The sequence below is a fragment of the Cucumis sativus genome, chromosome 6 (genome assembly GCF_000004075.3).
Source record: "Cucumis sativus cultivar 9930 chromosome 6, Cucumber_9930_V3, whole genome shotgun sequence".
NCBI classification, from domain to species: domain Eukaryota; kingdom Viridiplantae; phylum Streptophyta; class Magnoliopsida; order Cucurbitales; family Cucurbitaceae; genus Cucumis; species Cucumis sativus.
The window spans coordinates 16,629,572-16,646,723 of NC_026660.2; the positions used below are offsets into that span (position 1 = coordinate 16,629,572).

General features: G+C 37.2%; 2 long non-coding RNA genes across 2 annotated transcripts in view; both read right to left on the reverse strand.

The window, feature by feature from the left end:
* LOC116404602 overlaps nucleotides 1–17,152 on the reverse strand; it is a 36,917-nt gene that overhangs the window by 9,132 nt on the left and 10,633 nt on the right. The window lies entirely within an intron of this gene.
* On the reverse strand, nucleotides 3,842–15,211 carry LOC116404604. Its single transcript, XR_004217549.1, has 3 exons — nucleotides 15,003–15,211; nucleotides 4,878–4,941; nucleotides 3,842–4,771 (listed from the first exon to the last, which is right to left on the reverse strand). It is a non-coding gene; the product is annotated as an uncharacterized LOC116404604 (long non-coding RNA).

The following is a 17,152-nucleotide window of genomic DNA, read 5'->3' on the forward strand; positions in this document are numbered from 1 at the left end:
AGATGATGCCTTGAGCAGTGATGAAGAATCTTTGGAAGTGAAAGACGATCAAGATGAAAATGATCAGATCCCACAACCGGAAATGTAGCATCAGATGCTGACATTGAAGGAGACAAGAAGGAAACAAAAATGGAGAAAAGTTCCGTTCAAGCTGAAGAAGATGATACAATTATCAATAAGTCCACGGAGGAGTTCCCCGAGAATGTTTCTGATGATTTGGTTGATGTCAAGATCCAATGGAAAATGGAAGAAGAAACTCTTCCTAAAGACATAATTGTCGAAGCTATCGACTCACAACCAGAAATCCCAAATGCCATTGTTCAATGTGAGGAAGCTTTGGTGGAAATCACTATCACATCCTCCAACAACAATGCAGTTCAATCATTGGCAAACCAATTCCCTAGGCCAACAATAGAAGCCAAATCTCCCGTTGAAGAACAAACCATTAGTTTGCTAATGGACAACCCAGATGCTGAGGAAGAAGAAGCTGAAAAAGAACAGAACAAAGCAAAGTTCATTCAGTTAGTGGTGAAGAATGATAATACTAGCCTAAGGCAGCTGAGGAAGTTGTTCAAGGAAAAACTCCAACTTAACCATAAGAAGATGGAAAATAATAACATCAACACAAAAGTTGTTGGAGGTGGCGTGAAAGTGAGAACTGCTTTACAACCAGTGCCGGAAAACAGAATGACCGTGCATTAAAAGTCTAGAAAGAGAGAGCATTGTGCATGGTTCAAACTGTGGTTTGCCTCATGTTATTGATTTTGTGTTTGTTTTATTCTTTCCATGATGTATTTTGAGAGGAGGGAAAAATGAGGTAAATGATTAGTTTGTCTGAATTTTTGTTCATCAGTTCAATAATAAAAATGCTAGTAGTTTGTGTTTAAAAAAAAACAATACACTTACTGCAGCACCAAGATACAGGTTGTAGCCAAATTTCAGGAAAAAAATATATTCAGATTTTTGCATATCGAGAATTTGGTGAAACGCACCTTGAGTTTATTTACTCAACTAGTCCACGAGAATTTGTGATATGAACACTCTTGGCAGAGGTCCATTGACTCCATCACCATCATCAGCAGCATTAGAAATGGAGGGAGGTGAAAACCAAAATGCTTTCAACTTTTTGGCTGGGAATGATAATTCTTCTTTTGAGTATATCCAAAATACAGGTAAAATCTTGCTAATGAGTCAATCCCACGCCCATCCATCTAGTTCATCACAGAATACAAACACAACTTCAACATTAGTTACAGTAAAGAATTGATTGTTGACTCAACCAACATCAAGCAGCTTTTTTTATTTAACAATGTTGACTCAACTTAATTAGTATGCATTGTACAATAGAAGTAGAAGGCATTGTACAAATGAAGTAGAGTACATTGTACAAATGAAGTAGAGTACATTGTACAAATGAAGTAGAGTACTATTACAACTTCAACCATAATTATGTTCTACAGCCCAGCATTAGAAATTGAATAAAGAACCTTTGTTCACCTTTACCTAAAATACTAGCCTTTGTGTCCTCTCCACTTGATTTCTACTTTGGAATCATATTATTGTTAAACCATTTAATCACCCAAAAGCTTAAGCTGATGGGTTAAGATAAATTTTATATTGTATCACCTAGAATTCACTTCACTTTTGAACAAAAGGACCTCCTCAACTATCTACTCACTTTTGAACATACAACCTTGATAGAACACAGATGTGGTGTTTCTATTATATTGATATTTGAAACTCAATGTTACAATAAAAAGAAAATTACATAGAAATTACAAACAACAAACAAAGAAACCCTCCTACTCCGAAACACAAATAAACACAATTAAAAATACTACAATTAAAACCAAAAAGGATCATGAGCCTTCTGCTTCCCTATCTCTCATGGAGTATTGCAGGCCCTTCCTTTTACTAAAAACTGCCTGCCCTTTCCCATCTCCCTCTCGTTCATTTAACTTCCTGTTTTAGATAACTGTCATCTTTTTTAAGTAACTATTGTTAGTTCCTAAAGTGCCTTATTTTTCTTTCTTCTATTATAAGTAAATAACAATGGTGGCCTAACAGACCTCCTAAACTATTCACTCTAGACCATGTTAAATCACCAATTCATCCAAAAACTTATGAGGTAAATGTAATATTATATCTTCTAACCATTGTCAACTTAAATATGCTTTTGACCATAACAGTGGGTTTGCTGAAATTGAATGATGAATCCATAAAATAAAAATGAAGTTGAAAGTAGAAAAAATGGAAGGAAGAAAAATACCCCAAAAGTTCTAAAAGCAATATGATCATAACAAATAATGGAAGGAAAAATTTTGGCCGGTGGGGAGAAAAGGGAAGACATGGGGTTCGGTTTACAGGGATTTTTCTTAATAATTGCTGGAAGAACAAAGAGGTTTGTGAGGAGATTTAAGGGTAACCACAAGAATGGCAGAATGCTAAATCCCAAAAGACTAAATGGTCAATCGAATGTTTTAGGCAGTTTGATCTTTAGCTGTTTTCTTGCTACTTTATGGAAATGTTGTAGAAAGAGTAGAACGATGACATAGTTCACTTTGTTTCTTTACGTACAAAATAACCATTGACTTAAATCAAAGACATTGCACCACAAATGACCATTAGAAAACAAAGTAGCCAATGACTTATGGAAATGGGGTAGAAAGAGTAGAATGATGATATAGTTAACTTTGTTTTTCTCTTTACAAAGTAGCCAATGACTTAAAAGAAAGACATTGCACAACTTGTGACCATTAGAAAATAATATACATAAGAAAGAATAAAAAATAAGCAGAAATTGAAAATGAAATTGGAAGTAGAAAAGAAATGGAAGAAAAATACCCCAAAACTTCAAAATGCAATATGATCATAACAAATTTGTATCATCATGAACAGATCGACCAAACTCCAAAACAGATTTTGCAGTGGGCTTCCGACTCAAATAAACAGCCTCCATGCTCACCAAAACGTTCCTAAGAAAGGATTCAGCTCCCTACCAACATGCATCACATCCCATAACTTTAATTTCTTCAGAAACAACGTAGTTAACTGAAGGTAAAAAAATCAGAACAAGAACACTAACCAACTTCTTAGGAATCAGCTCCCTACCTCCGAATGCGTCGGGTTCGTTCAGGATCAAAAGTTGCATAGGGAATCTTCACTCTTGGCTGAAGCAACAATAGCATGTAGAAAGTAGAAGAGTAAAGCTGGTTAGATCAGAATGCATCGGGTTCCTTCGGTATCAGAATTTGCGTAGGAAACTCTTCCCTCTTGGTTGAAGCAACAATTTCCAATAGAAAGTAGAAGAGTTAAACCAGTTAGATAAGAATGCGTCGGGTTCCTTCAGAATCAATACTTGCGTAGGAAACTCTTAACTCTTGGAGGAAGCAAAAATAACATGTAGAAACTCAAAAAGTTAAGTCGGTTAGGTCAAAATGCGTCGAGTTCCTTCGGAATCAGAATTTTCGTAAGGAACTCTTCACTCTTGGTCGAAGTAGGAATAGCCCGTTGGAAATAGATGAGTTAACACTTCAAAAATACTTCCTATAAAAAGTTATTATATATAGGGACAATCTTCCTTTGTGTTTGGACTGCACCCATGCATTTATAGCACAGGAGCATTCCTTTAGATCACATCGTATCCTTTAGAGATCACAGTTTGCTACCTTGATTTTCAACTTTTGTCGAGCCCTTTAGAGTTAGTTTGGTTTGAAATAGAGATTGTTGTCTAATGCGATCAAGGTTGTGAAATATCTCACTATATTTTTTTTAATGGAACATTTGATTAGAGAGTAAGGGTTTTGAGAGGTCTTGGAGGAGATTGAGACCATTGCTGGTTTAAGGCATTTGTTAGTTAAAAACATTACTTTATCCCGTATATCTAAGACAAACCAAGCTTATTTTCTTCTTAAAACATACTATAATTAGTCAAACAAAAAAATGTTAATAGTCAAATACATTTTTTATTTGACAATTAATTGTGTTAATTACAACAATAACTATAAAAATTGGTTATCATCCTGTTTTGTTTAAAAATCAAATCAAGAGTTTAACTAAATGGAATGCACTACAATGATGATTCTGCTATTATCAGTAATACACAAACCTTGCATATTGAGTGATGAGGATCTCGAAGATTGACCAGTAGATTATCACTTTCAAAATCAAAGTGCACAATATTCTTTCTGTGCAGGTGTTCCATTCTAAAAGCTGCATCCATAGCAATCAAGAGGCGCTTCCACTTTTCAAGACTCCTGCATCAATTGTATTTATGCTTAATCTAAGGGTGAAGATACATTATACTGCAACTAACTTCTAACAAATTAAATTAAACGTATGAAAAATGAGAACAATTGTTACTTTTCATTCTTCAACAAAGCATTTTTGAGCGAACCATTGGCCATATATTCTGTTACTGTGGCCACAGATCTCCCAAGCCCATCAAGCACGACACCATAAAAAGTACCACGTTTGGGTGGTGCAAATCAGCAAACTTAATTGCTTCATTCTAAAAATCTTCTCACTGGTACAATATAAAACAACAAAAAGGACTTGAGTCAAGGAACAAAAAGAAAAATACACGAATAACAAAAGAAAAGAAAAGCCAGTTGCTTAAAATGAACAACCTTGCGATCTTGTTTAGAAGGCTTCCCAGCAAAACACCTATCATTGATTCGTTTTATAGCAACATCAGTCCCCTCCATTTTCCATGGTAAAAAGTGCCAAAGGTGCCGGACCCCAATTCTCTTAATTCTTCAAGGTCACTATTCTTTATTACCCGAAGGAAAGAAGAAAAAGAAAAAAAAAGATGTTCGGATGGACAATTTAAACATAAGGTGCAACCTTAAGGTTAAAAATGGAAAACTAAGTATTACCTGCAAGCGGCCAAGGCCTTTTGACATTGGAAAACCAGGATTTGCTTTACCTAAAAGTCTTGTCCTGCCATCGTGGGCAAACATGAAACAAGAATAATTATGGCAAAAAACGTGACATATTCCCGTTGAATAGCCAAATGAATGATGTGTATGTTGCATCTTGTTTTGGAGAATGTTCAGCATTGTATTGGTGTCTTATTTACACTTTGTATAAATCAGTCAGATGTCTTGAATGGTGCTTTTGCATTGCTTTGTTTGCATTCCACTCTCAGATAATGGAAGACAATAAAAATAATCCTCTTGTTTTACTTGTGTTTTAGTATGCTTCCTTTTATCCATTGTTTGAACTTTCCTTCAAATGGTTGAGCTTCTGGTGTCAAAGTACCATCACATTTGTTGTAATTTATTGAGCTCTTTAGTTATTTTATTACTCTAGTTGAATGGCATAACTTTCGTTTAAATATACATTCAAATCTAATCTTACTTTAACCACTAGTATATGTATGTATACGTGTAAACAAAATCTTGTAATATTGTGTTATCTTATTAACTATGTTGTGAAGTTTATGTAACATTTCACTTGATTGTACTTTTTTTTAAAATAGGACTTTTTTTCATAATTTTTCAAACACAACTAATATCTTACTTGTACTCCTTGTAAATGGAGTGTATTCTTGATTAACTTAAACACTTAAATTTTTTTACCACACATATCAATTACTAAAATTTCATAATATCAAAATTCAACATATCCATAAGTTAAAAAACATATTTTGTAATAATACTCGAAATTTGGGATGGGTAGTCTGGGTTGTTAGTGTTGTCAGTGTTAGAATACCCCTAGTGGTTTGTGTCAAAAAAGTCTCCTTTTAAAAGTTGAAAGATGCCCTTAAACTTTCGAAAACGGTTCAAAAATACCATTGTCTTTGGTTTTAGATGAAAGTCGCTAAAGTTTTGTTTAAAAAATAATCATCAACTATTGAAAAGTTCTGTTTAAAAAATATTGATGAATTATTGAAAGTTCCATAAATATCCTTTTAAGCTTAAAAAAAATTCAAAAATATGTTCATCAATCCAATTCATACACCTATTTCTTTACACTTATAATAAAAAGCCCATAGAAAGTAGAGAACTTTTCACTCTTGCCTGAAGCTACAATAGCCCGTAGAAAGTAGGAGAGTTAAGCTTGTTAGGTTAGAATGCGTCGGGTTCGTTTGGGATCAAAACTTGCATCAGAACTCTTCACTCACGGTCGAAGCTACAATAGCTGGTAGAAAGTAGGAGAGGTAAGCCTATTAAGTCATAATGCATTGGGTTCTTTCAGGATCAAACTTTCGTAGGAAACTCTTCACTCTCGACGAAGCCACAATAACTTGTAGAAAGTAGGAAAGATAAGTTGGTCAGGTCAAAATGCGTCGGGTTCCTTCCGTATTAGTATTTGCGTAGGGAACTCTTCACTCTTGGTGAAAGCAACAATTTCCTGTAGAAAGAAGGTGAGTTGAAGCGATTAGATCATAATGCGATGGGTTCCTTCGGGATCAATACTTGCGTAGGGAACTCTTAACTCTTGGTGGAAGCAAAAATAGCCCGTAGAAAGTCGAAGATTTAAGCCAATTAGTTTAGAATGTGTCGAGTTCCTTCGGGTTCAAAATTTTCGTAGGGAACTCTTCACTCTTGGTCGAAGCAACAATGGCCGGTTGAAAGTAGAAGAGTTAAGCCAGTTAGGTCAGAATGCATGTTTGGTTCTTTAGATATCCGAACTTGCACAGGGAAATCTTCACTCATGGTCGAAGCAACAATAACCTGTAGAAAGTAGGAGAGTTAAGCTGGTTAGGTCAGAATGTGTCGGCTTTCTTTGGGATCAGAACTTGTGTCGGGAACTCTTCACTCTCGATTGAAGCCACAATAGCTCGTAGAAAGTAGGAGAATTAAGCCGGTTAGGTTAAAATGCATCGGGTTCTTTGGGATCATAACTTCTTCGACAACTCTTCACTCTCGGCCGAAGCCACAATAGCCCGTAGAAAGTACGGGAGTTAAGCCATTTATGTTAGAATGCATCGGGTTCCTCGAGAATCAGAACTTGCGTAGGAAACTCTTAACTCTTAGTCAAAGCAACAATAACGCATAGAAAGTCGGGGAGTTAAGCCGGTTAGGTCGGTATGCATCGGTTTCTTCGGAATCAAAATTTGCTTAGGGAACTCTTCACTTTTGGCTGAAGCAACAATAGCCCGTAGAAAGTAGGAGAGTTAAGCTGGTTAGGTCGGAATGCGTCGGGTTCACTTCGTATCAAAATTTTCGTAGGGAACTCTTCCCTCCTGGCCAAAGAAATAATTTCATATAGAAAGTAGGAGAGTTAAAGCGGTTAGATCAGAATGTGTCGGGTTCCTTCGGGATCCATACTTGCGTAAGGAACCCTTAACTCTTGGCTGAAGCAAAAAGAGCCTGTACAAAGTCGGATAGTTAAGCCAATTAGGTCAGAAATGCGTCGATTTCCTTCAGGATCAAAATTTTCGTAGGGAACTCTTCACTCTTGGTTGAAGCTTCAATAACCCGTTGGAAGTAAAAGAGTTAAGCCAGTTAGGTGAGAATGCGTTTAGATCTTTCAATATAAGAACTTGCGTAGGGAAATCTTCACTTATGGTCGACGCAACAATAGCCCGTAGGAAGTAGGAGAATTAACTCGGATAGGTCAGACTGCATCGAGTTCCTTTGGGATCAGAACTTGTGTCAGGAACTCTTCACTCTCAGTTGAAGCCACAATAGCCCATAGAAAGTAGGAGAGTTAAGCCGAATATGTTAAAATGCATCGGGTTCCTTCCTGACCAGAAATTTCATGGAACTCTTCACTCTCGGCTAAAGCCACAATAGCCTGTAGAAAGTAGGAGAGTTAAGCCAGTTAGGTCAAAATGCATTTGGTTCCTTCGATATTAGAACTTGCATAGGGAACTCTTAACTCTTGGTCGAAGCAACAATAGCCATAAAAAGGTTGAGAGTTAAGCCGGTTAGGTCGGAATGCGTCGGGTTCCTTCAGGATCAAAATTTGCGTAGGGAATGCTTTCTTGGCCGAAGCAACAATAACTTGTAGAAAGTAGGAGAGTTAAGCTGGTTAGGTCAAAATGTGTCAGGTTCCTTCAATATCAGAATTTCCATAGGGAACTCTTCCCTCTTGGCCGAAGCAATACTATAGAAAGTAGGAGAGTTAAAGTGGTTAAATCATAATTCATTGGGTTCCATCGGGACCAATACTTTCGTAGGGAACTCTTAACTCTTGGTGGAAGCAAAAATAGCCTGTAGAAAGTAAGAGAATTAAGACGGTTAGGTCAGAATGCATCGAGTTCCTTTGAAATCAGAATTTTCGTAGGGAACTCTTTACTATTGGCCGAAGCAACAATAGCTCGTTGGAAGTAGAAAAGTTAAGCCAGTTGGGTCAGAATGCATTTGGTTCTTTCGATATCAGAACTTGCATAGGAAAATCTTCACTCATGGTGAAAGCAATAATAGCTCGTAGAAAGTAATAGAGTTAAGCTGGTTAGGTTAGAATGCATCGAGTTCCTTTGGTATCATAACTTGTGTCAGGAACTCTTCCCTCTTAGCTGAAGCCACAATAGCCCATAGAAAGTATGAGAGCTAAGCAAAATAGGTTAAAATGCGTCGGGTTCCTTCCAGATCAGAACTTGTGTTGGGAACTTTTCACCCTCGGTTGAAGCCACAATAGACCATAGAAAGTAGGAGAGTTAAGCCGAATAGGTTAAAATGCATCTAGTTCCCTCGAGATCAGTACTTTCATCAACAACTCTTCACTCTCGACTAAACCCACAATAGCCCGTAGAAAGTAGGAGAGTTAAATCGGTTAGGTCAGAATGCGTCGGGTTCCTTTAGGATCAGAACTTGCTTAGAGAACTCTTCACTCTTGGTCGAAGCCACAATAGCCCGTAGAAAGTAGGGGAGTTAAGACGGTTGGGTCAGAATGCATCGGTTCCTTCAGAATAAGAACTTGCATATAGAACTCTTAACTCTTGGTCGAGGCAACAATAGGTCGTTGGAAGTAGAAGAGTTAAGCTAGTTCGGTCAAAATGCATTCGGTTCTTTCGATATTAGAACTTGCGTAGGAAAATCTTCACTCATGGTCGAAGCAACAATAGCCCATAAAAAGTAGAAGAGTTAAGCATATTAGGTCAGAATGTATAGAGTTCCTTTGAGATCAGAACTTGTGTCCGGAACTCTTCACTCACGGCCGAAGCCACAATAGCCCATAAAAAGTAAGAGAGTTAAGCCGATCAGGTTAGAATGCGTCTGGTTCCTTCGTGATCAGAACTTGTTGGTGAACTCTTCACTCTCGACCAAGCAACAATAGCCTGTAGAATGTAGGAGAATTAAGTCGGATAGCTCAGAGTGCGTAGGGTTCCGTCCGGATCAAAACTTTCATAATGAAATCTTCACTTATGGTCGAAGCAACAATAACATGTAGAAAGTAGGAGAGTTAAGCCGATTAGGTTAGAATGCGTCGAGTTGCTTTGGGATTAGAACTTGTGTGAGGAACTCTTCACTCTCGGCCGAAGCCACAATAGCCCGTAGAAAGTAAAAGAGTTAAGCTGGTTTGATTAAAATGAATCGGGTTCTTTTAGAATCAGAACTTGTTCGTGAACTCTTCACTCTCGGCTGAACCTACAGTAGCCCGTAAAATGTAGGAGAGTTAAGCCGAAAAGCTCAAAGTGTGTCAGGTTCCTTCCGAATCAGAACTTTTATCGGGAACTCTTCACTCTCGGCTAAAGCCACAATACCCCATAGAAAGTACGAGAGTTAAGTCGGTTAGGCAAAAATGCATCGGGTTCCTTCGTGATCAAAACTAGCGTAGAGAACTTTTCACTCTTTGGTCGAAGCCATAATAACCCGTAGCATGTAGGAGAGTTAAGCTGGTTAGTTCAGAATGTGTTGGGTTCCTTCGAGATCAGAACTTGTGTGGAGAACTCTTCAATCTTTGTCGAAGCCATAATAACCCATAGAAAGTAGGAGAGTTAAATCGATTAGGTCAGAGTGCATCGGGTTCCTTCGAGACATGAACGTGCATTAGGTACTCTTCACTCTTGGATGAAGCAATAACAGCCCATAGAAAGTTAGAGAGATAAGTTGATTAGGTCGCAATGCATCGGGTTCCTACGGGATCAAAACTTGCGTAGGGAACTTTTCACTTTTGGTTGTAGTAACTATAGCCGGTAGAAAGTAGGAGAGTTAAGCGGGTTAGGTCAAAATCCATCGGGTTCCTTTGAGTTCAGAACTTGCGTAAAGAACTTTTCACTTCGCCGAAGCCACAATAGGCCGTAGAAAGTAGGAAAGTCAAGCCGGTTAGGTCAGAATGCATCGGGTTCCTAAATTGCATAAGGAACTCTTCACTCTTGGTTGAAGCAACAATAGCCTGTAGAAAGTTGGATAGTTAAGCTAGTTAGGTCAGAATACGTCAGGTTCCTTCAGAATCAAAGCTTGCGTAGAGAACTCTTCACTCTTGGCTGAAGCAACAATAACCGGTAGAAAGTAGGAGAGTTAAGCTGGTTAGGTTGGAATGTATCAAGTTCTTTACGTATCAGAATTCACATAGGGAACTTTTTACTCTTGGCCAAAGCATCAATTTCTGTAGAAAGTAGGAGAGTTAAAGTGGTTAGGTCAGAATGCGTCGGGTTCCTTCGGGATCGATAGTTGTATAGGTAACTCTTCACTCTTGGCCGAAGCAACAATAGCTAGTTGAAAGTAGAAGAGTTAAGCCAATTAGGTCAGAATGCGTTGGGTTCCTTCGATATCAGAACTTGCGTAGGAAAATATTCACTCACGGCCGAAGCAACAATAGCCTGTAGAATGTAGGAGAGTTAAGCCGATTAGGTCAAAATTCGTTGGGTTCTACGGTATTCAACTTTTCCTTCCTTACACTTCTTTTTTTCTTGTTCATTTTATTGATATAATTTTTACCACAACTCATCAGATAGGAATTGATAACCATTTTCTTTTTTAGAACTGTTTTTTTTTATTTTAAAAATTAAACATATATACAATGCTTGCACTTTTAAGATTAGTGGCGATTTAAGAAGAATGATGATGGTTCATTCGTGACTTTCATTTGTGGTTCTAGGCCTCTAAATTTTTTTCAATTACAATACTATGACGTCAAATAACTGTCGCGAAAAGTATTATCCGAAAAGTTTCGCCTTTTCCCGCGCGTTTTTTTTCCTTTTGTGATAATTTTTTTTCCTCCCTCCATTTTGTGATATAAACAACTGTCGTAGTAGATAATTTTTGTTGTAGTGTTACTACATTTGGAACTTGACAAAAACCTGTTTGCTAGATGATCCCTTATATGACTCAATTTCTTTTTCCTAGTGTTTTTATTCACTTATAAAGTCATTTCAAACACAATACTATACATTTGATTTGTGAACTTTAGTCACTATGGTTTCTTTACCTATGCATTGCCAAATCAAGCACTATACCATAAAACTTCTAGGACTAACTTATGAATTGATCAATTAAAATGACATGATTTGCACTATAGACGCCTTTTGCACACCACTTAGGTTGGTTTAGCACTATAGTTCTTGTCTTATTTACCATTTTTGGTCGTTAATTCCTTCTTTGTTTTTCAATTTTTGGTAGTTTATGAGTTAAGAAAGCTCACACTTAAGCATTGTTTGATAGTCTTTACAGCCTAAGCACCTCTTGGACACTACATAGGTTGGTTGGCACTATAGTTGATGCACTTGCACACTTGGTTTCCATTTAAGGTCCTTAAGTCCTTTTTGGTCACTTTTTGGTAGGTTATGTGTTGGAAATTGATAAGAAACCCCTAGGCATTGGATCTAAGAATCATGTTAAACAACAAGACTCAAAGAACACAACCCCACTAGCCGCAAAACCAATTTGATTTCAACCCCTAAGATAGGCTACATACAAATTGCTTAGATGATCTAAGAAACCAAGGATCGAACAAAATTAGAAACTCCCATCAATCCTTAATCTTCAAAACACTCCACAAGTAAGGTAGATCAATTCTCACTTGAATGCTTCAAATGTTTGTGCATTCTATCACAACAGACAAGAACAAAATTCTACATTCTAGAATTTTCAGATTTCTTTCATCCCAAATTCTTCTTTTTAAATGTGGAAAAATTACAACCCTATTTATACTAATTAAAATATGAAATGAAAGGTCAAAACATTTAATTTGATAACCTTTCAACTAACATAATAACTAAAAACACATAAACATTATTTCTTAAACATTTAAATTTATGACTTTTGAGTTGCCCAAAATAACTCTTCAACTTCCAAGCATTGCATCTACTCAACTTCTTCATTTGATTCAATCATGATTTCTTGATCCATATCAGGAATGCTCACAGTTAAACATTCTTGGTTTGTCTTTAAACCTTAGGCACCTTTTGGACACTACTTGGGTTGGTCTGGCACTATAGTTGTTGCTTTTGTGCACTTATTTTCATTTTGGGTCGTTAAGTCCTTTTTTCTGACATTTTGGTAGATTTTGAGTTGAGAAAGCTCACACTTAAGCATTCTTTGGTTGTGTTTATATAATAGGCACGTTTTTTAAACTACTTAGGTTTGTTTGGCACTATAATTATTGCACATGCGCACTTGGTTGCCATTTCGGGTCGTTAAGTTATTTTTTCAGATATTTTGGTAGGATATGAGTCGACAAAGCTCACACTTACAAGTTCTTGGGTTGCATTTACAGCTTAGGCACTTTTTGGACACTACTTAGGTATGTTTCGCACTATAGTTGTTTCACTTAGGCACTTGGTTGCCAATTGGGGTCGTTAAGTCTTTTTTTTTTTACATTTTTGTTTGTTATGAGTCGAGAAAGCTCACACTTAAATATTATTTGGTTGCGTTTATAGCTTACGCAACTTTTGGATACTACTTAGGTATGTTTGACATTTTATTTGTTGCTCTTGGGCACATGCTTGCCATTTCGAGTCGTTAAATCATTTTTTCTGACTTATCGGTAGGTTATGAGTCGGGAAAGCTCACACTTAAGCATTCTTTGGTTGTCTTTAAACCTTAGTCACCTTTTAGACACTAATTAGGTTGTTTTAACAGCATATTTGTTTAACTTACGCACTTGGTTGAAATTTTTGTTCATCAAGTCCTTTTTTGTGATTTTTTGGTAGCTTATGAGTTAAGAAAGCTCACACTTAAGCATTCAATGGTTGCCTTTACAACTTAACACCGTTTGGATAGTAGTTAGGTTGGTTTGACACTATAGTTATTGAATTTGGGCACTTGGTTGCCATTTCGGGTTGTTAAGTCATTTTTTTCTCATTTTTTCGTAGCTTATGAGTTGGAAAAGCTCACAGTTAAGCATTGTTTGGTTGATTTTAAGCCTTATGCACCTTTTGGACACTAGTTAGGTTAGTTTGGCACTATATTTGTTGCACTTGGGCACTTGGTTGCAATTCGAGTCGTTAAGTCCTTTTTTCTAACATTTTGGTAGGTTATAAGTAGAGAAAGTTCACACTGAAGCATTCTTTGATTGCATTTACAACGTAGGCACCTTTTGGACACTACCTAGGTTGGTTTGGCATTATAGCTGTTGCACTTGGACACTTGATTTCCACTTCAGGTCGTTAAGTCCTTTTTCTCACATTTTTTAAAGTTATGATTTGGAAAATCTCACACTTAAGCATTTTTTTTGCTGTCTTTAAACCTTAGGAACCTTTTGGACATTAATAAGGTTTCTTTGGCACCATAGTTGTTGCACTTTGGCACTTGGTTGCAATTTCGGGTTGTTAAGTCCTTTTTTCTAACTTTTGTTAGGTTATGAGTCGGGAAAGCTAACACTTAAGCATTCTTTTGTTTCCTTTACAGCTTACGCACCTTGGTTTGGCACTATAGTTGTTGTACCTTGGCATTTGGTTGTCATTCCGGGTTGTTAAATTTTTTTCTAACTTTTTAGTTGGTTATGAGTCTAGAAAGCTCACATTTAAGCATTCTTTGGTTTTCTTTAAAGCTTAGGCACCTTTTGGACACTACTTAGGTTTATTTGGCACTATAGTAGTTGCATTTGGGCACTTGGTTGCGATTTTAGGTTGTTCAGACTTTTTTTCTCACTTTTTGGTAGCTTATGCATTGGAAAAGCTCACAGTTAAGCATCGTTTGGTTGTCTTTAAATCTTAGGCACATTTTGGACACTAGTTAGGTTTGTTTGGCACTATAGTGTTGCATCTGGACACTTGGATGCAATTTGTGTCGTTAAGTCCTTTTTTCTAATATTTGAGTAGGTTATGAGTAGAGAAAGCTAACACTTAAACATTCTTTGTGTTGGAATTTATGTCCTAAAACAGAACAAGAATTCTAACCAACGATAACAAAAAAATCCACCTTAACCCTTGATCCATGCCGTCCATTGGGAGGTACAGCACTGGACATGATTGAGAACTATCGGTTCCCAGCCGCAAGTTTCGACATCGACAAAGATTTTCCAAGGGAAATGAAAATTTTGGAAATGGGTAGTGAAGAAAAATAAGGTTGAAAGGATTTTGTTTGGAGAGTGGACAAAATTATGACCGATGTGGAGAAAAGGGCTCGGTTTCAGGGATTTTTCTTAAGGATTGTTGGAATAACAAAGAGATTGTGAGGAGATTTAAGGGCAACGACAAGAATGGCAGAATGTTAAATCCCAAAAGACTAAATGGCCAATTGAATGTTTAAGTAGATTGATTTGCCTGTTAGCTGTTTTCTTGCTTCTTTACGGAAATGGGGTAGAAAGAGTAGAACGATGACATAGTTCACTTTGTTTTTCTCTTTACAAAGTAGCCAATGACTTAAAAGAAAGACATTGCACAACAAGACCATTAGAAAATAATATACGTAAGAAAGAATACAACGTAAGCAGAAAAGAAATGGAAGAAAAATACCCCAAAACTTCAAAATGCAATATGATCATAACAAATTTGTATCATCATGAACAGATCGAACAAACTCCAAAACAGATTTTGCAGTGGGCTTCCGACTCAAATAAACAGCCTCCATGCTTGCCAAATTCCTAAAGGCAGCGCAATTAAGCAGTAACCATCAATTCAAAACAACAGGAAAGACAGAAAGAGTTGCAATGCGTTAGTTTACTGTTTCAGATCGCTTTAGAAGGGGACCCTGCAACAAATTCCGACCAGACCCAGAGGCCAGCTGCCGCTTGATCTTCTCCAAACTGTCCCCGGCATCTTCCGCTCTCTCCACCAACAACAATCATAAATTAAAAACATGTTGAGCCAACAAAGATACACACCAGCAAACTTTTGAACATAGGACCCTCCTAAACTACTCACTTTTGAACATAGGACTTCCCCAACTATCTACTCACTTCTGAACATACAACCTTGATAGAACACTTATGTACTTTTCTATTATATTGATATTTGAGACTTAAAGTTGCAATAGAAAGAAAATTACAGAGAAATTACAAACAACAAGCAAAGAAACCCTCCTAATCCAAAACAGAAATAAACACAATTCAAAATACTACAATTAAAACCAGAACAATTCTGGCAGGCCCTTCCTTTTACTAAAAACTGCCTGCCCTTTCCCATCTCCCTCTCATCCATTTAACTTCCTGTTTTAGATAACTGTCATCCTTTTGAATAAGTAACTGTGTTGATTACTAACGTGCCTTACTTTCCTTTCTTCTATTATAAGTAAAATAACAATGGTGGTCTAACAGACCTCCTAAACTATCCACTCTAGAGCATGTTAAATCACCAATTCATCCAAAAACTAATGACGTAAATGTAATATTATATCTTCAACGTAAATGTAAATGTAAACTAATGACACTACAAGTGATTTTGAAACTAAGACATTGAAGCAGTCTGTTAGGAAGGGTGATGGAACCAGCAAGAGTGGGGGGAGTTCTTTAAAACAATCAGAGGTCAAGAGAAAGAAGGGATCAGCTAAATCTATTTCTGGAAAAAACGTGAAAAGATTGTCAGGTGATGATGATAAAAAGGAAACCACACCTGTGCTGAAACCAGCCTCCAAAAATTGGAAGTAAATCAAAGGATCAAGGCACTCTTGAAATTGGAAGTAAACTTGGTAGCACAGGGAATACGTGGGGTTCGGCTTACAGTGATTTTTCTTAATGATTGTTGGAAGAACAAAGAGATTGTGAGAGAGATTTAAGGGTAACGACACAAATGCAGAATGTTAAATCCAAAAAGGCAAAATGGCCAATTGAATATTTAAGGAAGTTTGATCTGCCTGCTAGCTGTTTTCTTGCTTCTTTATGGAAATGTGTAAGACCTCCAATTATTCATACATATCAAAGGAGGGGCAGAAAAGTAATTGGACAAATTAATAATGAGGAAGGAAAAAGAGGAGGAGATCGTGCAGGTGGGGCCCAGGCACAGAAATAAGAGAAAGATGAGAGAAGGAATATAAATAGGTTTTTTAGGTCTAGGGGAGGTAGGTTTTATTTTTATCCTGAAGTTGGCGGCTGCTTAGCCTAGAGGAATATCCAGTCTTTCCCTAGAGGAAGCTGGGTTGTCTTCATTATTCCTTGTTTTTCTTGAATCTTTATGTTTTTCTGTACTCATTTTGGCTATATATAAATAAAGATAGCAGAGGGCTACCTCTGTTTTGGCCATTGTAAGGGAGAAATAGTGAAGTAAGCAAGTTGAATCCTTACATATTGGTATCAGAGCCTCCACACTGGGGGTGATCACGCGTCTGATGGCTCAAAGACAGATAGAAGAACGGGTAGAAGGTACTGAAAAGGAAATTATGAGTCTGAAGGAGATGATGCTGGAAATGAAGAAATCGATGGATCGAATGACAGACGAGCTAAGAGAAAACCATGGTGCTAAGAAAAAAGAAGAAGCAGGGACTACGGACGACATCAGGTTGAAACTGAAGGGAAAACTGGAAGAGGCCGGAACCACAGTCGAGTCGGGTGGAAGCAGCGCAGACCGAAGTAAGTACAAAAATTAGAAATGCCACTGTTTACAGGGTGAACCCTGAATCCTGGGCGTACCGAGCAGAACATTTTTTTGATATAAATGACTTACCGGAAGCTGAGAAGGTCAAAGTAGCAGTCGTGAGTTTTGGACAGGAAGAGGTAGACTGGTTTAGATGGAGTAATCGTAGAAAGAGGGTGGAATCTTGGGAGGACTTGAAGGAAAGGATGTTTGATTTCTTTAATGATACAGGACAGCAGAGCTTGGGGCAAGATTAATCCGTATTAAGCAAGAAGGCTCATACAGCGAGTACGTTAAGAAGTTTGT